We start from the raw sequence: 26,489 nt of genomic DNA on the forward strand, positions 1-26,489 counted from the left end.
TTTCTTGAATAAAAGAAAAGGAGTAAAATTACAGTTAATTGTACATATTCCATTAAAAATTTTATAAATTTTTTAACTCATGGGAGTGTTATCCATCATTTATATTAGAGCAGAAAAAGATTTGAGAACCTCTGGTCTAATCTGTAGACCTTGTACATTAGGGCTAAGGAGGTTTAAGGGAGACCATTAGAGCTCTTCAATGTTAGAGTCTTTTTAAAAATTGGTGTGCTATAGTGTTACTTTTTAAAACTTGAAACAGTTAACACACAAGAGACAGCCCTGTAGAAATGAAAATGTCTCAGAACTGCTTTGTCCTTGTATTCATCAATGTGCTCAAGAGATTTTGTGGAGAAGAGAAATGAAAATTTGGAAGCTTTCCCTATTCAGTGTTTGAATCGCCACAAACACTTAGTGAATGGTGGCTAGTGGCTGCTGTTGAAACAACTTGAACTTCTCAGCAGTGGGGAGAATACTTGGTGTCCTGAGGATGCGCTCAGCGGGGAAGCAATACAATCAGCCATTCCTTAATTTCCCTAAAGGTACTGGGTAATTTCTTAATACCCTTGTATTGAATATTGTAGGATATCACCATTTTAAGTTATAGTTTAGCAAAAATTCATCATTTTTTATGCCTCTGGTCTTTATTTTAAAATACGGAGTAATATGCTTTTAAATGGGGGATGCCGCTCTTTATTAAAATGTACTTATTTTGTGATAAAAACTTATTTTTTTGCAACACATCATTACTGTGATAGGTGTTGTCATAAATTTAGAGAGTTAATGAGCTCCTTTAACTAGAGATATTCAAGTTGAGACTAGACAAACAGAATCGGGATGAGTTAGCAGTGGCAGGCTTTTCTGATTTGGGTTCTCACCTGTGGATAGAAGGTTAGAGCTGTGTGTTTCTGCCTAAGGAAAGAAGCCCTTACAGAAGGTGAAAAAAATCTCCTGGCACTAGAGTGTGCAGTGAAGGGTTTCTCCCCATTTAGTTTCTCAAAGGGAGTAACTTTGTACCTTTAAGTGTCAGGTAGTGAGAACTGGGCTCTAGCTGCTTCTGAGGATTTTTTTGTCCTTGCTGGGTTTTTGTAAATTGTCCATCATAATTAGATGTGCTGGTTTCCTATTTGGGAATTTATATGTTCTTAGAATAATTGTGTGAGAGGAATAATACAAGAGATTTTGTACTTTTATTGATGAATAATCCATATGCATTTTTATTCTTATTCATATTCATGTGGTAGGAACAGATGTTTTAAGTTAACAAACACATTTCTTATGCTTTGTTTTGAATTTAGAAGATGCAATTGAGCTTGGAAGCCACATTAATTTGCTCGAACTATGCTACATTTTATCATATATCTCAATTTTCTGGTCACACCATACACTTCCCTCACTTTTTCTTAAGTTTGTGTCATTTTCACACCAAATTGTCTTACAACTTGATATCTTATTTTTGTTTATTCTATTTCTCTGTTTATAACTACAAAGTACATACATATGTTTATTTTCTATGTGATACATTTATATATGCATGTGTATATATGTATAAATCCCCTATAATAGAACTGTCACTCATTTATGACACCTTATGGTATTATCATGTTATAGTTTAGTTACTTTTAGAAATTCTCTGCTTACCAAGGGAAAGATAATATATAAATATCAAATGACAATTGAGTTAAGCCAGCTTATGTTTTTCTGAAATTTCAATTACAAATGTCTGAAGAAAAGTTGACTTTGAAAGTTTTATGTGGATGACATTTTGCTTCCGTGACACTTAAACATAAAATTGGCACAAAATAAAATTTTAAAAAATAACTGAGCAGTTTTATGTAAAAGAGGCATATAGCTTCTGGTGTCCCAGCTAAGTTCTTTTAGCAATGATTTCTTAGGTTCCCAGAGTTTATAAGCTAAATGAAAGGAAGAAGGAGAGGGACAAGCTTTCACAGTAAGAAATGGTTTATTGTTAGTACCCAGGAGGCTCTTGAGTTTGGGCCATGACCTGTGAGTTCTTTCCTGATAGCTCCCAAGATTGGATATTTATTAAATTTATGTCATTTCTTTCCTCCAAAGGGAAATTGAATGGGTGGGGGTGGGATCAGGGAGGGGAGGGTGTCTGCATTAGAGAGCAGATTTCATTGCTCTTTGTACCTTCCATTCTGGAAATGGTTCAGTAATAGTGAGCGGGAGAGAATTATTAACAGAAATAGACACTCATTCTTTGGTGTTCTTACTGTATTGAGTTTCCCTATAATCTAGAACAAACTTGATCTAAGAGATGAGAATTCAGGAACAGAAGAAATATGAAATTATTGGCTAAAAAGAAGCCTTTCCCTCTTAGATTTGCTGTAGATATGTGCAGTAGCAGTGATCCAACTGGATTCCAAAGACATTTATTGATCAAATTCTGTGTTAGACCCTGTGATTGGATCTATGGAGAATACCAAGATTAATAAGATATTAGTTGGAACCCAGGAACACCCTGCTTAGCCAGTAGTCCCTTTTTCCCTTTTCTATGTTGGCAGAGTCCTGATTTTGTTGCAGTTTCCCACCCTTTCCTAGTTGTGAGCTAATCAGGAAATTTATATCCCTTTGCCAGGGATTGGTTTAGGACTGAGTGTGACTTGTGGCCAATGAGATATGTGTGGAACTGCTAATATTGTTGGGTGTTTGAAAGGACCCCATAAATAGCACCTTCCTTCCCTCAGTTCTGAACAAGTTGAGAAATAAAACAAAGAATAAATATAGAAGTCAAAATATCATCCTTTTATCTTTTAACTGACAAGCTAAGTTGGAGGATATAGCTTCAGTTCTCTTAGCCAATGGGGTTGCTGGTTCTGACCCCTCAGAATTGGGAAGAGTTAGGCATTCACAGACAGAGCCTTGCTGAGGAAGCTTTCCCGTGTAGAAGGGCTGATAAGGCAAGAACTCCTGTTTTGTATGCTCTTGGTTGACAGGCTTGCTCCCTGGAAGAGGAAAGAAGACAGAACTGAGTTAAGCATGCCTAGTTGCTCTTTTAAATTTACCAGTTAGATAAATCATGCCACCTTCCTGGGGATAAGAAAGGCCTGGAGTTATGTGTTGATATCCCTGCACCTCAAGGGTGGGAAACAAGAATTCTCCATTAATAGAAGATTTTGAAGCTTAGTCTTTAAGCTTTGGCACATGAAAACATGATCTCTGGAGGTGCTGCAACCATTAGAATACCTAGCTGACACACAGAAGTTGATAGGGGAGAAAGATGGGAGACTTTGATTCCTTGAGGAGTTGGTTATTTGATCTGCTGACTTAACCAGCACAGGAACTGACCTTCCTGGGGAATTATTGTATGAGCTCAAAAGTTCCCTCATTGTTTAAGCCAATATAAATTGGATTTTATGTTACCGCAGCCAGCAGCAGTCGACCCAATACCCTATAATCAGATATTGAACGCAGCACAAAGCAGTTTGGTATAAATGTCAGTAGGTAGAAGGGCAGCACCATGGTGAAGGGGCAGAGCTCCAGATTCTTGGGTTTAAGTCTGAGCTCTTCACTACTGTGTGACTCTGGGCAAGTTACTTACCTTGTCTTTAAAATAGAGATAATAGTTGTGCCTATATTACAGAGCTGCTGCAAAGATAAATGAGTAACATGTGAAAGTACTTGGAATATAGTAAATAGATGCTTGCAATTGAGAATACTCTTATTCCAGAGGAAATCGTTTTTGATCTTGGCCTTGAAATGTGGGCCAGTTTAGAATTGGGAGAGATGAGAGAAAGGCTCTCAGGATATAGGATCAGTATGAGTAAATGCGTAAGTGGCAAAGGGAGTCCAGTTTGAAGTGAGAGAAGTGAGTGATGTAACACTGAGAAGGGATTTTAAAACTCCAGATCACATAGGGTCTGGAATAACGCATTTGAATTACATTCTGTAGGCAGTGGGGATGCTTTGAAATGGAAATCATTTGCTCTTGGATTCAGAGTCTGTCAGTACAAACTGATTAGTATATTGTTGGAGATGAGTTATCGGAGCACCATCCTCTGTTGTGTTCCTTCTTCTCCTTTTTTTCACCCATGTCCAGATATAGTTTCTCTAGAGCTTTGGAGGGGGTGTGGGTGGCTCCATGTAAGTGATCATCTTCTTGAAAAAAAGAGATCAGTTTGCAGACATATTCCAACAGTGAGTCAGTACTAAGTTCATTATTAGTTCAGCAAAAATGGGTTCATCTGGCATTATATCAAGTAGAACTCCCTATTAATAGACATTAACCCACTCCTTTGATATTGATGTTCATAATGATCCTCCCCACCATCCCGAGGTGGTGATGTAATCTTTTTTCTTCCTCTTTATTCTGGTGAGCACGTCTCACAATTTGCCAAGATTAAATTATGCTCCAGTTAGTAATAGGAAAAAGTACATTTAGTTGTATTAAAATTTTTTGTTAAAATGGAAGCCTGATTATTTTGTATATACTGCCCTAAGTGTTGGAAAGTATAGTTTTTCTCTCATGCTGTACAACAGAACTATGTTATTGTTTGCTTCTAGGATTTTATCAGCTATATCAATTCATACATCTAAAATATATTTTTTAAAAGAAAGATCAAGTGTGGTCAGATACTTTAAAGAATAATAGAACTTCTTGAGAAATATGGACTGCTAGAAAAGATTCTTCATAGCCTGAGGACTTCGAGGAGAAGAGAGGAAAATTTTATAGGAATAAGATAACTCAAGTGCATAGGAAAAGGAGGGAAACTCATGTTAAATGGCTGCTTTGGTTGCCACTTTAGAGGAATCAAACTGTTGAAGAGAAATAAGTGTCTTTTTGTATTTCTTACTCTGTTCACTTATGATTAGGATGAAAAATTCTCAATAACACCAGTCAGGAGATTAATGTAAAGTATAATAAAAGAAATACTGTGAGCATCAAGGCATGTGTATTCCTGTAAGCTGTTTTTATGCGAACTTATTAAGGTCAAGGATACTTAGTAAGAGAGACTGTATCTTTAAAACTATGAATTTGGCCTTGCATGGTGCCTCACACCTATAATGCCAGCATTTTGGAAGGATGAGGCAGGAGGATCGCTTGAGCCCAGATGTTCAAGACCAACTTGGTTAACATAGCAAGATTCTATCTCCAGACACACAGAAACACACACACACACACACACACAAATTAGCCAAGTGTGGTGGCATGTGCCTATCCTTCCAGCTACTTGGGCGGCTGAGGTGGGAGGATTGCTTGAGCCCGGGAAGTCAAGGCTTCAGTGAGCCATGATCACACCACTGCACTCCATCCTGGGTGACAGACAGAGACCCTGTCTCAAAACACAAAACTAAAACCAAACAACTATGAATTCAATTTTTTTGTTTTGTAGATAAATTATTATTATTTTAAATTTTACTTGTATGCATTCACGGGGTGCAAATATAATTTCAGTTACATGGATATATTGCATAGTAGTGAAGTCAGGGCTTTTAGTGTATTTATCACCAGAATAATGTGCATTGTACCTATTAAGTACTTTCTCATCATCCACCCGCCTCCTATCCCCACACCCTTCTGAGTCTCCATTGTCTATCATCCCACACTCTACATCCATGTGTACACATTATTTAGCTCCCACTTATAAATGAGGTTGTGTGATATTTGTCTTTCTGTGTCTCAGTTGTTTCACTTATAAACAGAAAGCAATTAAAAAGGGTAAACAGTAGTATTTTTCAAAGACCAAACCACAAAACACAGAAACACAGTATCATTCCAACTTTTGAGGAGGAAGAACTTTCTTTTTTGTTTTTTCTAAGAGAAAATGGCCATGTTGCTTTATTTATTATATTGAAAGCAATACAGCCTTGTTCTAAAAAAAAACAGCAAATATAAAATATAGAGAGAATGGGAAGAAAACTCCATGAATCCAAGTAATTCCACAAACAAAAATACTAAATATTAGATGAGTTTATTGCAGAACTTTTCCTATGTGTGTATTTAACAAAAATGGACACTGCAATATGCACACTGTTTGGCTAGCTATTTTTTTAACTTAATACTGTATAATAGTTATCTTTCTATGTCAATACACAGTTCTATGCTATTATTCATTATGGATAGACTATAAGTTATTTTACACATTCCTGTTTATTGGTATTCATATTAATTCGATATTTTGGTGTTGTAAGCAACACTGTGATGAATGTTCTTGTGCACTCTTCAATTATTTCCTTTGGGCACATTCCTTAGCAATGCAACTTTTGAGTCACGTGGCATACATTTTTAAAAAGCATGTTTGTCTATACATTTAATACATATTACCACATTGCCCTTTGGGGAAGTCATACCAATTTACACTGCCATTAGTTAGTATATTCTCTGACTATAAGGTAAGGATAAAACCTTGGTAAGAATAAAACCAACATTTAGTTTGAGAATGTTTAATTTTTAAAAGTTGATGGAATAGAATATGGTATTAACAAATTTGATGACATTTAAAAATATCTAATAGTGTAAAACTAAAAAGAAAAAATAAAGTACAGGTTTTCAAAGATTTAGTGTTATAAAGAATTACATAGTAGAACTTATAAAGAATTCATTCAATAATAATTAAGAACAAAAAAAGTAAAAATGTAAATCTAACCAAAAATAATTCATGTAAATATTTAAGAAACCACCAAATGTTAGGAATTAAAGTGGCTGAGAATAAGAATAGAGAGTTTACATAAGAGAAAATACAAGTGGCAAACAAATATATTAAGAAGAATTGTTGTTAATAACCAGGTAAAAACTAAATCAGTAGTGGGATATAACCTTATACCTGTTTAAAAAATTTAAATTATTAAACCCAGCTTTGATGAGACTTCTGGGAATTTGCCCTAAGAAATCAATTTAGAAGAAAGAAAAGTTATTTGTAAAGAAGTTGCTTTCTGGCATTATGTATGTTATAAAATAAGAAGTTACCTAAATGTCTCTATTAGAGGAGTGGTTAAGTAAATCATCATAGATTAACTTGACATAGAACATTATGTAGCCATTAAGATAATAGATGAGAAGAGCGTGTGGCCATGAAGGCACATTTCTGAGGTAATGTTAAGTGAAAGGCTGAGTACTCAATGCAAATCTTGTGATTAAAACTAATTTTAAAAATGTGTCTTTCTGTGATTGGGGTCTCTTAAGGGGGAAAAACCCCATTTTTTTTTGTCAACAAGAGGGAGAGAGCTTGTAAGTAGAGGGTAAGGAATCAGTGGAGAGAAAGGACAGAAGTTGAAAGAGTGAATTAAAAATGGCTGCAGAAAACCAAGAATGTACCAGATAGATGGGGTGGAATCAAACCACAAGTGTCAGGGACAACTTAGACAAGGTTCTTTCTAAAAGATAGGAGCAAAGTAAGATAAAGTCTCTGAAAATTATATTATTTAGGACTCTTAATGCGAGTAATGGAAACTCAACTCAAACTAGCTTAAGCAAAGTCTGTAATGTTTTGCTCCCTCAACTGGAAGTCCAAGAGGATAAAATTAGCTTGAGACTGAGGTATATATGCGTTCACATGATGTCAACATGTGTTTTTCATGCTCTCTCTTGGCCACACTTTCTTCTGGGTTGGCAGCCTCCTTGTGATGGCAGCATTGATTTATACAGTTCAAATGGCTAATATTCCAAGAGAAAAGTGAGTCCCCTTTAGAGATGCTATCTCCAGCAAAAGTTCCAGAAAACACTGATTGTTCTGACTCAAGTCAAGGATCATACCCCGAGGTAAAATCACACCCTCAATGGGGAAGAAGAAACCTTATGATTTACTACACAACCAAGTGGAGGAGGGCAGTTCTAAATGTGAAAGCACGCTGGCCAAAGAGAAAACAGCAGATGTTCTCTATAAGGATAAATAGACATTTGGAGGCAGCTTGGCTTGCTTACAAAGTCTTAAGTGAGAGCCGCCATCTGCCTGGTTGGCCTAATGAACGCTGCTGGAGAAAGCATCATCTGAACCAGGTTTCCTATCTCTTAACTCCCCTTTGTCCCCAAAACCAACCTTGCACTTTGGATTTTAGATTTCTGACTTTTCCATAGAATGACTCTGCCAATTTCTACATGTGGATACCTGTACCTTGTGCCTATCTGAATCACATTTCATGTATTCCAGCTACCTGCCATTGTATTCCAAGACTAACATCCATGTTCACTTGCTTTTATCTGAAGTTGAGAAGGAAAGTTAACTGCACATATTTCACTCTGTGATAAACCTTCACTTGTTTGAAGGTAATAGTCAGCAAAACATGGGCATATTTGATGAATTAGGGCCACATTGATGTTCTTTTAGGTAATTTGGATGGGTAGGTAGTGAAGGAAATGGGTGGTAGGTTAGATGTTAGTTAATATGTTTTGAAATGGAATGTTTTATTGTTTTCTTGAAATGCTTGTTTGGAACATTTCTTGGGGTGTTTGTTTTATTTGTTTTCCTTTGATAAATGACTAGCAGAAAGGAAAAACAGTCTGTAATGGAGACTGAAAATATATTGACTAGAAAGATAGAGCTCAAAGTATACAGGGCTGAACATTTTTCCATTCATCTGAAATGAGTTTATGACTTGATATACAGCTTCTGTGGCAAAATCATTGTCCCTCCATGAGGAGCGAGAGCAGAGTAAGAGGGGTTCAGAAGCTTCAGGCTATTATCAGAAAAAGCTATCATTTCTAGCCCTTTTAGAGTCGCAACATCCTTTTTCCCTTTGATTCCTGAAAGCGTGAAAGAAAGACAAGAGTTTTATGATAGTAGAAGTTCAGAAGTTTGATTATTTTTCTCTCATTAGTAGCCTGTAGTGACTGTAAATTAAACTTTTTTCCCCCTAATGTAAATAAAACTTTCTCTAGGATATTTAATTTACTTGTTTCAATTCATTGAGACCCTCAAAGACTGCTTTTAGGGAATGGAAATCAAGACTCAACTTATGTATCTTGATGTGGTTTGGCTTTCTGTCTCCACCCAAATCTCATCTCGAATTGTAATCCCCAGGTGTTGAGAGAGGGACCCGGTGGGAGGTGACTGGATCATGGGGGTGGTTTCACCCATGCTGTTCTCCTATAGTGAGTTCTCACAATCTGATGGTTTTATGAGGGGGTCTTCCACGTTTGTTCTCCTGCCTCTCTCCTGCTGCCTTGTGAAGAAGGTGCCTGCTTCACCTTCCACCATGATTCTAAGTTTCCTCAGGCATCTCCAGCCATGTAGAACTGTGAGTCAATTAAGCCTCTTTTGTTTATACATTTTCCAGTCTCAGGTAATTCTTTATAGCAGTATGAGAATGGACTAATACATATCTGTAGAAGATAGAAAGTTAGCAACTCATTGTTTGGATATTAGGTAAGTTGCATCTCATGCTGGTGCTGATGTTCTCAACATGGGTTTTCTACAGTTGAAGAGTTCTTATGGCTCCGGGCTTATGGATGCCACTAAGATTCAAAGAAAATAGAAGGTGGATGGGTTTTTGTACTTTAGGCAAAAGAGTGTAGGTGGGATTGGGCAAGAAAGAATAGGATCATGAGAATGTCCTGCATGGAAGGGCTCTGTAATTTCTGTCAGTGCGAGTCCAAAATGTTTACGAGCATTCATGGAAGAGAATTGTGTGGAACCTTTGGGGGATATTCTGGTGTGAAAGAGCAAAGAAACAGAAATGTGAATTAAAGGGATCTTTTTGAAAAGAACTTTAGGAGCCACCATCACAGCTTGGCTTTTATTAGCTAGAACAATTCTTAGAAAATATGGCTTTGTGGTTTGTTTTATTTATTATTGTTTTATCTCTAGGATTTTTCATGTAGATGTCAGAAGTAGCAGGAGTGTTGGTGTAGATGTTGTCCTATGTCTTTGCTTTTAGACGTGTTCTCTATCCTCAGTATTTCTTATTTTTTTGCATATTCCTCAGATTTTCTCCTCCACATTCCTCTGCACTATTATCTCAAATTTTACCCCAAAGTGATGGAATAATAAAACAGAGAGAGAATTCAGGAACTAGAACTAAGAACCTTCATTTTCAATATTCACAATCATCTCCTTACTGCACATGACAATTTTTTTTTGTTGGAATAATGAAAACTATTCTGTCACTAGTTCTGTCTTGAAAACTGCCATCTTCTGGATCTCTGAGTGGGCCCACACTTTAATAGGTGTGATATTATGCACAACTTACACTACAGGTGGAATGGCATCTCACCTTGCGGCAAATCAGCTCTCTGGCAAACTCACTTGTTTGGAACACAGCTAAGAAACAGGAACTAACAACAAAAGGCCTGTGAAGAGGCAAAATGGATACCACAGTGCCTCTGCCTCGAAAAGCCTGATTGATTTATTCCCCTGGGGAACAGAAAGCAGACTGCTTGCTGTCTGCACTACCTTGGGCTAGAAGAGCAGGCATAATTGTGGTATTCAGAAGTGTCCATTAGATAAGAGGCTGGTGTGCTCAGGTGTTCAGGAGAAACAGTTGAATGTATAGGAAAGCACTTTGGCCAAATATTTGTGAGGCTTGTTTCTTTGTAACTGTATAGATTTAAAATCATTTTTTTTCTATCATAGGCAAGAAGTTGATTAAAGTACCAAATCTTTTGTAAGTGGAATAGCTTTTATCTTAATTGGATACATTCTATGGTCCAGAGTTTGTGCATGTGAACAGTTGGTATGTATCTGCTTTGGAAAATACTGTGTGAAATAATATTTTCTATGCTCAGTTCTGCTTTTGCCATAAATACATAGTTTAAACTGCATACATCAATTGTACAGGCAGATACATGTAAGCATTCTGTAGGTGCATATTAAGATGCATTAATTTTGGGCTCACAAATGCTTTACCACTCGAAATTCCTCTATAGTTTTGGAATATTTATTTTCTCTTCTCATCTTCCATTTCTGTGGCAAGACTATTTTTGTTTCTCTTTTAAATCCTTTATAGTTACATTATCTTTTAAATCTGTCCCAGGACGTCTTACTGAATCAGACTTGGAACTGGGATGTGCAGGCAAGTGGAGATGGGCTATGCATCCCGAAAATCTGTCCTCTTTCCTGTGCTGTAGAAACACAATCTGTCTGTCAAAGAAAGCTTGGGTAAATGTTAAACCAGTGTTTAGCTACATACCTTGATTTGTCTGGGGCCTAGGATCCCCCTGGAAAAGAGCTTCAACCCTGAAAACAACTGGAATTCAGACATCTAAGGTCATGTGTTAAAGACTGTGAGGATGGGGGCTGCAGAAAGGAAAGCCAGATTGTAAAGGGCGACAACAGGTTCCCTGAGAGAAAAGTCCCCACAAGGGAGAATATTGGCTTTGTGGAAATCTAGACCAGCAACTTCAATAGAACTTTCTGCCACAATGAAAATGCTCCATATCTGTGTTGTTTGCTACTCACATGTGGCTACTGAGCACTGGAAATGCGGCCAGTGTGAAAGAGGATCTGGATTGTAAATTTTATTTATTTTTAATTAAATTTAAATAGTTATACATGGCTAGTAGCTCCCATGCTGGGCAGTGCTGGTATAGATTTTGTAGCAAAACTGTGATGCCCAAAGAAAGCAATGATTGTAGGTAGTTCTGGGCTACATGTGAACTCCCCCTCCCCAGCCTCTCAGAGCCATTGTTTACATGGAAAGGAGAGGGATAAGGGGGTAAAACCAAAAGAACCATATTAATTGAGTTCAGACTTTCTGAGAAACCTGGGCAATAAATTGGCAAGAACCTTATCACTAGCTTTCCCAGCCCCTCTGTGGTAGGTCCCCACTTACCTGTTTGTCTTGGCTAGAGATAGAATCTGGGAGCCTCAGAGTTAGGAGGTAGACAGTTAAGGAAGTCCAGGCCTAAGCAGCTGCCTCAGGGCATCGTAGCTCATGGGTGGATGGACAAACGCTCTTCTTACCTAAGAAGGCTTCCTTCTTTCCTCTTCCCTCCTTCCTCGAAGAACCCTGGTTTGTTTTTCGGCATTCTCCTTCCTTACGGCCATATCCTTTAGAAAAGGAGGGCTGCTTCTCAGGCTTAGTGATTAATTTTCTTTGGTTTAAGTCTGTGCTCTTCTTGTTTAAATTCTTGTTTTCCTGCATCTTACTCATATTCCACTCAAATAGTTTGAAAACCATGTACCTCCTTACACATTTAAAATATTATATCTAACTTTTTTTTAATCAAAAGATGCATGAGTTGCAATGTCTGTAAGTTTTTGCATTTGAAAAATGACACTTCAGGGTAGAACTATGACATCCCTCTCTAATGTTTCCAATAGAATCTGAATACTACAGCAATTTGATTCCCACCGGCACCCATAAAAAATACACAAACTCTTCTTTATTGAAAATATACGTCCTTTCTTTTTCTCACACTTTCACTTTTGAGGCAGTTTTCCTATGGAATTTATCCTATTACCTTTATGCTTGAAACTCTTTTATTGATCACCCTATTATACTTCTCTGCAACGAAATACATATATAAATTTAAATTTAAAGAATTTGTAATGTTTTCTGTGAACATAAAGCTCAAAGTGTTAAGTAATTTCCTTTGGATTGAGTTATTACAGTTGAGCAAAACAACATAAATACATTAAAATTTTTGATAAATACTTGTTAAATGTTAGAAAGTACAGTTTCATTGGAAATGCATCTCTTAATGAGATGAATGGGGCTTTTTTTTCTTCTGTTAGTTCATCCAGGATGCATATTATTTATTGCTACAGGAGACAGGATTCAGCATCAGTTCTATTCTTATTTTTCACTTGTCTAGATGTAAACTTTGTGGAATTCATTCACATAATAAGTAGACAGGAAAGGAAAGACTTTGTCATAGTCTCTTTGAACTCCTTCTGAATTATAGGCCAAAATCAATTAATTGATCCTTAAAAATTATTTTTAATGATCAGCTGAAAACTCAATTAGGATTCTCGTCAATTTGTTTAAAAGCAAAAATTAGTAGCCATTTGATTTGCAGAAGGATTGGTTGTGAGTTATTATAGTAATTTACTTTCTCAATACCTATACTGACATTTCACAACGCTCTTGTGTTTGGTGACCCTGAGATGTTAATATACCAGAACATTAGACTGCATATAGTCAGCACAGATGAGACATAGGCTTTTCTTTTAAAGAGTGAGAAGGAAGATAGCAAAAGGGTTAGCCTATTCTTAGGAAAGAATAAATGTGGTAATAGGGATCTGGAAATTACTTTAGATTACTTTAGATTACCTATTCTCACTATACCCTTGAGGAGGCTTCATGCTGCAGGGGTACAGTGCTCCAGTACCTTCAGTTTGAAGGCTGCTGATTTAGGGCCAGTTTCCATGGTTCCCGTCCTCTGGCTTGTGACTGGTTGAGGCATGGCATGTGATGAGGTTCTGGATAATGAGAGGTGAAAGGAAGTCTGCTGCAGGACTTCTGGGAAAATGTTTCCTTATTCTCAAAAACAGATCTGGGAAAGAGTCAGTCTCTTGTTCCTCTGGATGTAGTTTTATCTGTTGTTGTGGAATTGCTGCAGAAGTACTTTATCAGGAGACCTGGCTTAAAGACAAAGTGTTACCCTTAGCATGTCAGAACAGAAAGAAAGAGCAGAATTAGATTCTTCAATGTTGCTGTTGACGCATGGAACTAAAAAGCCTAGAAACATCCTACCTCTGAACTTCTTAGTTCAGAAAAAAATACTTCGTTATTGTTTAAGACACTTATTTTTCATTAGATGCAAGTTCTGTTTTTTTTTTTTTTTTTTTTTGCAAGAATCTAACATAGATCACAAAACTACTTTGATCAAGGGGTACATGGTTGTCTTTTTTGTGATAAGAGTGATAAGTAGGGTCAGGTGTTGTCAGTTTGAGGCTTACATTGTAGAGTTACCCGTTACCTTCTCACCTAATATTGTTAGCACCATCAATGAACATTACCTGGATCACTAATTTCATTAGAGACTGGCAAAATGTTGATACTCTACCATTGCTTCCTTATATCTAATCCACTATTTAGATGGAGCTATGATCCATCTAAAACATAAAACTTTCCCTCATCAACCCTCTGGTTGGCCTAAGGCACAATTCAAATAGAAAAGACAGGGTAGACTCTTGGTTGATTCTCCCTCACTCCACTTTTATTTACCAGTTTTCAGAATAATGATTTGATTTTCTAGCATCCACCAAAAGGGATCAGTGAGGTTTTCTCTTTTTACTTTTAAAAACAGTATTACAGAAGTTCCTCCTTATTCACAATTTCAGTTCCTGCAAGTTCCCACAATAGGTGAGTATGGTACAATCAAATATTTTTTGGGGGGGGGCCACATTCACGTAACTTTTATTACAGTATGTTATTATAATTATTCTATTTTACTATGAGTTATTATTAGTCTCTTACTGTAATTTGTAAATTAAACTTTATTATAGATATGAATGTATAGGAAAAAAATAATACAGGTATATATAGGGTTCTGTACTATCTGCTGTTACTATTGATTGATCCCTTAGGCTGCAAGTTGGTGGTTTTGATTTATTTATCGGGATGCCTTCAAATGTAAATAATAAAAGACTACTGGGGGTCTTGTAATATATCGCCTATGGGTAAGGGGGAACTAGTTCATTTTAGATTCATGGATTTTAACATATTTGAGCTCTATCAATTAGTTGCTGGTAATATTCTTTGCTGCTCAGTTTGTCCCATCTTTGGATAGTGAGAACCTCTTTAAGTTTGCTGTTGAGTCCTTTAAACATGATCCCAGTAGACTCTGATAGGTTCCTTGATTTCTGGAATGAAAGATGTTCCGTCCTCTTCATACATTTCCTGCCCTAGTCCTAGGTTCAGCTGGTTTTTCAATGAGCTCTGGTTCCTGGAAGTAGGGAATGGTATTTGGAGACCAAAATCTAGGTGTGTAAAGCTAATTATTGTTACTGGATTGGTCATTTTTTCTTGGCCGTTACAGTGAACAGAGCTAAAAAATACATATTTCCTTTTAAAGAGAAAATAAAGCATGAGTTTATGCCTATGCTTCCATTAAAAATTTAGAATTATTTTTATTTATAGTGCCTTTTCTCTTATTCTGAAACACTTATTTCCCAATGACACTAATATAATTACAGATACACACTGTGCTATTACATGACTGTGATCATTTCAGAGAATAAGACTGATATTGAATCTACTAATATAATTACTAAATCATTGAAAAAATTTTGGGGAGTATTCTTTTGTTTTTAGAATGTCTTTTGTCTAAGGATAGATAGTCAAATTTCTGTGTTTTAAGGTCACTTGAAATGATTCTTCTCTATGTGATTAATTCTGTTGTCAGACTTTTGGATTTGACAGATAAGAAATGATATCTCAGCATAGTTTTAATTGTATTTCTGTGTTCATATGTTTAAGGGCCACTGACATTTCTTTTATGCATCGTCTGTTTACACCTCCTGCCTATCGTTGTTGGTCTTTTTATTCTCTATTTTTAGAAAACTTTCAATCAATGAAACATGGTCCTTTTGTTATTTACATTTGAAGGCATCCTGATAAATAAGTCAAAACCACCAACTTACAGCCTAAGGAATCAATCAATACTGATATTAAAACTCAGATAGCAACAGTCACCCAGTGATGACAGAGCTGTAGGCAGCAGTTTTGAATATCTGGAAGATCTTTTCCCTGTGTCCTCAACCCTGTCTTCTGGGGACTCTCAGACATGAGACAAAGGAAGGAGAGTTGCCTGGAATGAGTCAGGCAAGAATTGTTGATCCAGTGGCTTGGTTCATAACAGTGTTAAGAGACAAAGAAGGCCATTACATAATGGTAAAGGGATCAATTCAACAAGAAGAACTAACTATCCGAAATATATATGCATCCAATACAGGAGCACCCAGATTCATAAAGCAAGTCCTTAGTGACATACAAAGAGACTTAGACTCCCACACAATAATAATGGGAGAATTTAACACCCCACTGTCAACGTTAGACACATCAACAAGACAGAAAGTTAACAAGGATATCCAGGAATTGAACTCAGCTCTGCATCAAGTGGACCTAATAGACATCTACAGAACTCTCCACCCCAAATCAACAGAATATACATTCTTTTCAGCACCACACCACACCTATTCCAAAATTGACCACATAGTTGGAAGTAAAGCACTCCTCAGCAAATGTAAAAGAACAGAAATGATAACAAACTGTCTCTCAGACCACAGTGCAATCAAACTAGAACTCAGGATAAAGAAACTCACTCAAAACCACTCAACTACATGGAAACTGAACAAACTGCTCCTGAATGACTACTGGGTACATAACGAAATGAAGGCAGAAATAAAGATGTTCTTTGAAACCAATGAGAACAAAGACACAACATACCAGAATCTCTGGGACACATTCAAAGCAGTGTGTAGAGGGAAATTTATAGCACTGAATGCCCACAAGAGAAAGCAGGAATGATCTAAAATTGACACCCTAACATCACAATTAAAAGAACTAGAGAAGCAAGAGCAAACACATTCAAAAGCTAGCAGAAGGCAAGAAATAACTAAGATCAGAGAAGAACTGAAGGAAATAGAGACACAAAAAACCCTTCAAAAAGTCAATGAATCCAGGAGCTGGTTTTTTGAAAAGATCAACAAAATTGATAGACCACTAGCAAGACCAATAAAGAAGAAAAGAGAGAAGAATCAAATAGACGCAATAAAAAATGACGAAGGGGATATCACCACCGATCCCACAGAAATACAAACTACCATCAGAGAATACTATAAACACCTCTACACAAATAAACTAGAAAATCTAGAAGAAATGGACAAATTCCTCGACACATACACTCTCCCAAGACTAAACCAGGAAGAAGTTGAATCTCTGAATAGACCAATAACAGGCTCTGAAATTGAGGCAATCATTAATAGCTTACCAACCAAAAAAACTCCAGGACCAGATGGATTCACAGCCGAATTCTACCAGAGGTACAAGGAGGAGCTGGTACCATTCCTTCTGAAACTATTCCAATCAATAGAAAAAGAGGGAATCCTCCTTAACTCATTTTATGAGGCCAGCATCATCCTGATACCAAAGCCTGGCAGAGACACAACCAAAAAAGAGAATTTTAGACCAATATCCATGATGAACATCGAAGCAAAAATCCTCAATAAACTACTGGCAAACCGAATCCAGCAGCACATCAAAAAGCTTATCCACCATGATCAAGTGGGCTTCATCCCTGGGATGCAAGGTTGGTTCAACATACGAACATCAATAAACATAATCCAGCATATAAACAGAACCACAGACAAAAACCACATGATTATCTCCATAGATGCAAAAAAGACCTTTGACAAAATCCGACAACCCTTCATGCTAAAAACTCTCAATAAATTAGGTATTGATGGGACGTATCTCAAAATAATAAGAGCTATCTATGACAAACTCACAGCCAATATCATACTGACTGGACAAAAATTGGAAGCATTCCCTTTGAAAACTGGCACAAGACAGGGATGCCCTCTCTCACCACTCCTATTCAACATAGTGTTGGAAGTTCTGGCCAGGGCAATCAGGCAGGAGAAGGAAATAAAGGGTATTCAATTAGGAAAAGAGGAAGTCAAATTGTCCCTGTTTACAGATGACATGACTGTATATCTAGAAAACCCCATCGTCTCAGCCCAAAATCTCCTTAAGCTGATAAGCAACTTCAGCAAAGTCTCAGGATGCAAAACCAATGTGCAAAAATCACAAGCATTCTTATTTACAAGGTATGTGAAGGACCTCTTCAAGGAGAACTACAAACCACTGCTCAATGAAATAAAAGAGGATACAAAGAAATGGAAGAACATTCCATGCTCATGGGTAGGAAGAATCAATATCATGAAAATGGCCATACTGCCCAAGGTAATTTATAGATTCAATGCCATCCCCATCAAACTACCAATGACTTTCTTCACAGAATTGGAAAAAACTACTTTAAAGTTCATATGGAACCAAAAAACAGCCCGCATTGCCAAGTCAATCCTAAGCCAAAAGAACAAAGCTGGAGGCATCACGCTACCTGACTTCAAACTATACTACAAGGCTACAGTAACTAAAACAGCATGGTACTGGTGCCAAAACAGAGATATAGACCAATGGAACAGAACAGAGCCCTCAGAAATAATGCCGCCTATCTACAACTATCTGATCTTTGAGAAACTTGACAAAAACAAGCAATGGGGAAAGGATTCCCTATTTAGTAAATGATGCTGGGAAAACTGGTTAGCCATATGTAGAAAGCTGAAACTGGATCCCTTCCTCACACCTTATACAAAAATTAATTCAAGATGGATTAAAGACTTAGATGTTAGATGTAAAACCATAAAAACCCTAGAAGAAAACCCAGGCAATACCATTCAGGACATAGGCATGGGCAAGGACTTCATGTCTAAAACACCAAAAGCAATGGCAACAAAAGCCAAAATTGACAAATGGGATCTAATTCAACTAAAGAGCTTCTGCACAGCAAAAGAAACTACCATCAGAGTGAAAAGGCAACCTACAGAATGGGAGAAAATTTTCGCAACCTACTCATCTGACAAAGGGCTAATATCCAGAATCTACAATGAACTCAAACCAATTTACAAGAAAAAAACAAACAACCCCATCAACAAGTGGGCAAAGGATATGAACAGACACTTCTCAAAAAAGAAGACATTTATGCAGCCAAAAAGCACATGAAGAAATGCTCATCATCACTGACCATCAGAGAAATGCAAATCAAAACCACAATGAGATACCATCTCACTCCAGTTAGCATGGCGATCATTAAAAAGTCAGGAAACAACAGGTGCTGGAGAGGATGTGGAGAAATAGGAACACTTTTACACTGTTGGTGGGACTGTAAACTAGTTCAACCATTGTGGAAGTCAGTGTGGCGATTCCTCAGGGATCTAGAACTAGAAATACCATTTGACCCAGCCATCCCATTACTGGGTATATACCCAAAGGACTATAAATCATGCTGCTATAAAGACACATGCACACGTATGTTTATTGCAGCACTATTCACAATAGCAAAGACTTGGAACTAACCCAAATGTCCAACGATGATAGACTGGATTAAGAAAATGTGGCACATATACACTATGGAATATTATGCATCCATAAAAAATGATGAGTTCATGTCCTTTGTAGGGACACGGATGAAGCTGGAAACCAGCATTCTCAGTAAACTATCGCAAGGACAAAAAACCAAACACCACATGTTCTCACTGATAGGTGGGAATTGAACAATGAGAACACATGGACACAGGAAGGGGAACATCACACACTGGAGCCTGTTGTGGGGTGGGGGGAGAGGAGAGGGATAGCATTAGGAGATATACCTAATGCTAAATGACGAGTTAATGGGTGCAGCACACCAACATAGCACATGTATACATATGTAACAAACCTGCACATTGTGCACATGTACCCTAAAACTTAAAGTATAATAATAATACAATTTAAAAAAAAAACAGTATGTTAAAAAATGTCACAGATTGGTAGAGCCCAAGGGACCTTTTTATTTCCCTTGAGTTACTTGTGAATCCTTTATTTAGACTGTTTTGAATTGTTTTCTCTTTGCACATTCCAAGTTTTAAATTTTTCTCTGACTCTGGGATTTAAACTCCAGGTCCCTTTGACTTCTCATTCTGTTTACCTGTATAACACATAATATAAAACTAGCCAATTGCTCAAACTTCTTATAAAGGAATAGAAATAAATAAGAGGAAATAGAAATTGGATACAGCTCTTCAAGCTTTGCTTTTTTCTTCTCTTTTTTAACTTTTATTTTAGGTTCAAGGGTACATGTGCAAGTTTTTTGTTGCATAGATAAATCGTGTCATGGGAGTTTGTTGTACAGATCATTTCGCCACCCAGGTACTAAATCTAGTACCCAATAGTTACTTTTTCTGCTCCTCTCCCTCCTCCTACCCTCCATCCTTAAGTAGGCTCCAGTGTCTGTTGTTCCCTTCTTTGTGGCCATGAGTTCTCATGGTTTTCTGTCCCTATGTTATAAACTTCATGTTTTCATAATTTATTTGAAATGGGTTATGTTGACAATATGTAACAAATGTCAGTGAAGATCGTGGCATTGCAAACTTGTGACTGAGAATCAAGGGACCCACCTAAACCTGTGCTTCCTTGCTGTTCCAGTAATTGTGAATGTGCATAGGCTGGAAAGAGCTTAAGTGTAAAAGAACAACATAGTACTCTAGCAAAACACACAAATGGTACATTTATGACCATGCAAGAGGCATGAGCCATCAAGTTCCAGATTGGAGGGAAGCTGTTTCACATGGTGTAGAGAAAATTTTAAATGTTTTGAACAGTGTCTAGCTATATGCTAATACAGAAAGTTTTGAACACCTTTGGACTTTGAAAGCCAGTTGAGTATTCAAGACTATTAGGAAGGTAAAAAGAGTGGTCTGGAAATTATACTAAGTTTAAAGCTATTTTTTCTATTGATTTTTTTTTGCCTTATTTGCAGAACCTGACTTACAAATTACTGTGGCAGATTGTCAGATCTGGTTAAGTCCAAAATTGGGCTTTGTAGGTCAAAGATGCCTCTGTCACTTTTAAACTTAATCTTTGAGTTTGGCTGATGCTGTTCCCGAGGCCCCCAAACCATTAACTCATCTGTGCTCGAGATCACTGAAGCTATAAATCCACACTATTCCTAAAGTGCAGCTGTGTGTTGTGAAAAATGATTTTCTCATTGTCATTAAGAGAACAAATGCCACAGGATTTTTTTTTTTCTCCAAGTCGACAACTGAAGAAAGCCATTTCTCCCTAGTTGATAGAAAGGCTGTCATTGCACAGAATGGCCTCTCTTATCCTTTTGTGCATTAACTCAGCATAATTTTCAAATGTAAAACTTCTAAGAGGAGCATAATTCTAGAAATGGCAAGATTATAATTATGTGCAGCATAAAGGATAAATTTGTAGTTTATAAATCATGGATATTAATATTCAGCAGGAGCCCAATTCACGGTAAAACTTGAAATAACTACATTGTTAAAAATAATTGAATTTGGGTTTTAGAAGAAATTTTAGCAGTTAAAGATTATTTTTGTGGGAGGCCTTTTGGCTGTCTGGGGTTCAAATTTGCATTTAGTTGGGGTTAGTTTCACTGCTGTTTGAAACAGTGGCATACATTTCAATTAGTTTAGATGCATTTTTTTTTAAATTTCTACTACCTGTCTTCACCCCCACCATCTAGTCTGTCACAAAATCTTGGTTACGTAACTTTTTATATATTTAGGAATCTCTCTTTCTTGGTATTTCTTCTGCCACTCCCTTGGGTCATGCCGCCATTGCTTTTACTTGATTTCTGCAGTGGCTTCCAACGTGTCCTCTCCCTCCTGTCCCGTGCCCCTCAAATCCATGTTATGCAGCATCAAGAGAAATCTAGTTAATAGGAGATTCTCAAGTTACTCCTTTTCTTAAAACTCCATGTCATCTCAGTATCTACAGAGGTGGAACTTACTGTGCTGTAAAAGGCCCTCATTGCTCTAGGGTGGAATGAATGGGCCAAAATGTATTTTGAGGAATTCTGAGCTTCTTCAGTGGGCTTTGGTTGTTGATTTTCAAAAGGGCATTGCTTTCAAACAAATATATTTATATACATACATACACGTGTGTGTGTGTGTGTGTGTGTGTGTGTGTGTGTGTGTGTGTGTGAATGTATATATATATTTTGGAGATGGAGTCTTGCTAGGTTGCCCAGGCTGGAGTGCCGTGGCTATTCACAGGCAAAGTCATAGTGCCCTACAGCCCGGAGCTCCTAGACGCAAGTGATCTTCCTGCCTCAGCCTCCCGAGTAGCTCATACTGCAGGTGCACACCACCACATTTCACCAAATGAATATATTTTTAAAAATAAAAAATGCCTCAGTTTTGAGACTGGGTATAGTAGTATGTGCCTGTAATCCCAGCTACTTAGGAGGCTAAGGTAGGAGGATCGGTTGAGTCCAGAAGTTTGAGACCAACCTGGGAAACATAGTGAGACTGTCTCAAAAAAAAAAAAGGAAAAAAACAAGCTTGAAGTGAATTTTGAGATCTTGACGTGTGGGTGGCTTGGAGGTAAGACCTTCTCTGGCTGGTGTTTCTGGAGCTATAGACTCTTCACATTCCCTCAGTGTTTTGGTGGTGAGAAGCGTAGAGTAGTGGAAAAAAGAGACTTTTAGGTAGACCTGGGTTCAAATCCCACTTTACTGCTTTCTTAGGAAGTGATTTTCTGTGTGTTATTTAAGCTAGGCACATCTCAGGTCTCTGTCCTGTAGGCTGAATTGTGGTCAGGACTGGCATGTGGTAGGCTGTATTAGTCCATTTTCATGCTGTTGATAAAGACATACCCGAGATGGGGCAATTTACAAAAGAAAGAGGTTTATTGGACTTACAGTTCCACATGGCTGAGGAGGCCTCACAATCGTGGTGGAAGGCAAGGAGGAGCAAGTCACATCTTATGTGGATGGCAGTAGGCAAAGAGAGCTTGTGCAGAGAAACTCCTGTTTTTAAAACCATCAGCTCTCATGAGACCCAGTCACTATCACAGACACGAACAGCATGGGAAAGACCCACCGCCATGATTCAATCATCTTGTACCAGGTCCCTCCTACAACACGTGGAAATTATGGGAGCTACAAGATGAGATTTGGGTGTGGACACAGAGCCAAACCATATCATAGGCATTTCATAAACGGGAGTGGTGCCATTCTTTGAGCTTTTCTGTGGTCCTAGGGAGACGTGGGCTTCAATGACCTCACAGGACAAATGCTCCATAAAGAGTCTTTTTCCGTGAAGCAAAGTTTGGCACTTTTGCCACCCCAGATGCATCGATAGAGCCTGGGTTAAAAGGTATTTGAAGACTTCAGAGTAACTCCTGCAAATCCTCACAAAGCTAGCAAAGGCTCTTTCTTTTCTATATAACCCAGGTGGTCTGAGAGCAGAGTAGAAGCTGCAAAAAGCAGAAAGGTACTTTATTATGAGTGATGGTTTGAGAAGGAGAAAAACTCAGCAGGCCTTAACCTTTCCTTTTTGTGTAGCTGGGTGTCCACCAAGGATCACAGTAAGGTATGTGTGATTTTCATTCAAAGTTACCTTTTGTTTGGCAAAACTGGTTCACCACAGGAAAATTCTGAACCCAAGTCTGTACTCACATTCCTGTCTTGTTTCAGGAACAGCCAAAAGAAAGGAGGCACTTTCAAACCAGAACAATTAGATATGCATTGAGGAGAATTCAAGATACGTTAAAGTATTCCAAAATGGAAAAACACCGCAAGTACCAGCTTAAAACTGGTAGAGCCAAAACTGTGCAGGCGCCGTGAAAAAATAAAATTCCAGTAATGGGAAGGAGTTAACCAGGGCTTCTAGAGCTAGGATAGAAAGTGCTGAGTATAAATTGAAGTGAATCTCTATTTTTACAGCTGCTATGACTAAGGCATGTTGCTTACATTGAAAAAGAAAAACAGTATTCATACCACTGTGACAACTGATTATATTTAATGTCTAGTCTCATAAAAACCTTATTAAGATTTCAGAAGAGCAGAAGATTTAGTTACTAGAATTAAAATTATTTTTATCAGAAGAAAAATAACAGGTATTCAAAATCTGAACTACCAGATCTGATATATCTGGCCAGATGCTCTCCAACATTTTATTTTACATTTTTTATAAGGAACCATCTGCTGTAAGTAGAGGTACCTATTAACTTTTCTAGCAGAAAAAGAAATTAACATCTGAAGATACAAAGCCAGTGAATGGTGAAAGAACATAGTTATGAAGACAAAATTTAAAAATCCTCTCACTCCCCCGAGGACCAATGTAAGTGTTCTATTTAGAGAAATTCTGTTTGCAAAGCATATATTTTTGGTTATTTCTGTTAAGGTTACTACTTAGCAGCAATTTCAGAAGTTTGTTTTAATAGATTCTATATTATGTTGTACTTAATGAGAATGAGCTCTGGATTACAACTCATCAGTTTATGAAGCTCACCCCCTCCCCTTCCCACTTCCACCAAGTCTTGATGGCCATTCTGGGGTATTACAACAGACTACCTGGAAATCACTGTGCAGTTAGCAACAGAACATCAGTGTTGAAAGAGTAGGTAAAATTATTTTTGAATAACCAAGTTTTTTTTGTTTTTGCAACCGTAAAACTGGAATTAGGAAAGCATGTAGTAGTCCATCTCTATATTATCTATATATTTTCAGAGAACTCTAGGCCACACAGCATCTCGTGTATTAGGGAAAAAATAAAAGGTGAGGTCAATGGATTTCAGATAAATTTCAAAAAAATGAAAATGTTGGCAAATGCTCGAATTTAAATATTTTGATTGTTTGAAGCAGCATGGCTTTCCCCTGAGGCAAACTGAGTTAAAGTCATAGGCAACACTCTTTTTATTCCCTCTACATTATATTAAATGTATTTTGGATTTTGGATATTTTGGATCTTTTTTCCACCTCTATATTATATTAAATATATTTTTGGATTTTAGGTGAATTTTAGCTTACCAAGTTCTAAAATTATAATTTTTCTGACTTTTATCTATAATAGAATCTTAATAATATAGAGTGTTCTAAATAAACTATGTTGTAGAAACTCTTCTTTTTTGGTGAAAATTTTCTGAGTTGAGAGCTGACCTTTCATTAAGAAAAAATATGTAATTAATTATTGTATAGTCAATGCTTAACCTATTAAAACAGATTGTTTTCAAGAACTTTAATAGAACCGGTTTATATACTGGCAATTGATTACTTAATTCAGTATAAAGTACCATTAGTAGTACCTTATACCTTGGAGCCATATGATCTGAGTTTAGATCCTTGTTCTATTTAGTAGCTGTTGGACCTTGGGCAAGTTAGAATTCCTATGCCTTGATTTCCTCATCTGTAAAATGAGGGTAATAATAGTGCTTAACTCATGGGGGCACTGTGGGGAATTAAGTGAGTTAATATATATTATTTAATCTGTCAAACCAGAAAGAATGAAGTTAATACTTCAGTCTCTGTTCTGCAGGAGAAACCTGATATAAGATCATTACACTCTTCCCAGGACTGGTCCCATCACTGGGAAACATTTTTAAAAATCACAATAATAAAAGCAATGTAATATCAGTAAATAAATAAATGCTTAAAACTTGTCCGGTTGACTGGATAAATCTCTATTTTGTATTTAAAAATGTTGAAACTTTTCCAAGGGAAGAAATTCTATGCTCAAGTACAGTAGCTAGATCCTGTTTGGTTAGGTTTCATTCAAACAGTGAAAGCCTCATTGTAGGGAAAAAAGACTATTTCCAGATGGCCTATTATATTGACAGCTCTAAAAGTTTATTTTTAATTTGTTTATTTGGAAATTGGAGCATATTTTCCCCACATAGTTCATAAAAACTGGCTAGATCTATTTAATTACTGGTTGGTGGAATCTGACTATTATGTTATCTTGGTTCTGGTCATGGGAGCAGAGGATTATTCTGGGCTTTATTGTGTCCCTCTGAGCCCCAAATTCATGTGCCGAAGTCCTGTATTAGTCCATTTTCATGCTGCTGATAAAGACTTACCCGAAACTGGGAAGAAAAAGAGGTTTTAATGGACGTAGAGTTCCAAGTGGCTGGGGAGGAGGCCTCACAATCATGGCGGAAGCCAGGGAGGAACAAGTCACATCTTACATGGATGGCAGCAGGCAAAAAGAGAGTTTGTGCAGGGAAACTCCCGTTTATAAAACCCTCAGATCTTTTGAGACTTATTCACTATCACAAGAACAGCACAGGAGAGACCTGCCCCCATGATTCAGTTAACTCTGCTGAGTCCCTCCCACAGCACATGGGAATTATGAGAGCTAAAAGATGAGATTTGGGTAGGGCCACAGAGTGAAACCATATCATTCCACCCCGGCCCCTCCCAAATCTCATGTCTTCACATTTCAAAACCAATCATGCCTTCCCAACAGTGCCCCAGAGTCTTACCTCATTCCAACATTAACCCAAAAGTCCACAGTCCAAAGTTTCATCTGAGACAAGGCAAGTCCCTTCTGTCTATGAGCCTGTAAAATCAAAAGCAAGTTAGTTACTTCCTAGATACAAAGGACATACAGGCATTGGGTAAATACAGCCATTCCAAATGGGAGAAATTGGCCAAAACAAAAGGGCCACAGGCCCCATACAATTCTGAAATTCAGCAGGGCAGTCAAATTTTAAAGCTCCAAGATGATCTCCTTTGACTCCATGTCTTGCATCCAGGTCATGCTGATGCAAGAGGTGGGTTCCCATGGTCTTGGGAAGCTCCACCCCTGTGGCTTTGCCTCCTGGCTGTTTTCATAGGCTGGCATTGAGTGTCTGCAGCTTTTCCAGGCAAACGGTGCAAGCTGTTGGTGGATCTACCATTCCGGGGTCTGGAGGATGGTGGCCCTCTTCTCATAGCTCCACAAGAAGGTGCCCCAGTAGGGACTCTGTGTGGGAGCTCCCACCCCACATTTCCCTTCCACACTACCCTAGCAGAGGTTCTCCATGAGAGCCCTGCCCCTGCAGCAAACTTCTGCCTCGGAATCCAGGCATTTCCA

General features: G+C 37.6%; 1 protein-coding gene across 1 annotated transcript in view; it reads left to right on the forward strand.

Annotated features, from left to right (window-relative positions):
* The window catches only part of FRAS1 (Fraser extracellular matrix complex subunit 1), a 466,621-nt gene that overhangs the window by 15,093 nt on the left and 425,039 nt on the right, over positions 1-26,489 (forward strand). The gene's annotated exons all lie outside the window — the stretch shown is intronic.

This window comes from Pongo pygmaeus, chromosome 3, assembly GCF_028885625.2.
Source record: "Pongo pygmaeus isolate AG05252 chromosome 3, NHGRI_mPonPyg2-v2.0_pri, whole genome shotgun sequence".
NCBI lineage: Eukaryota > Metazoa > Chordata > Mammalia > Primates > Hominidae > Pongo > Pongo pygmaeus.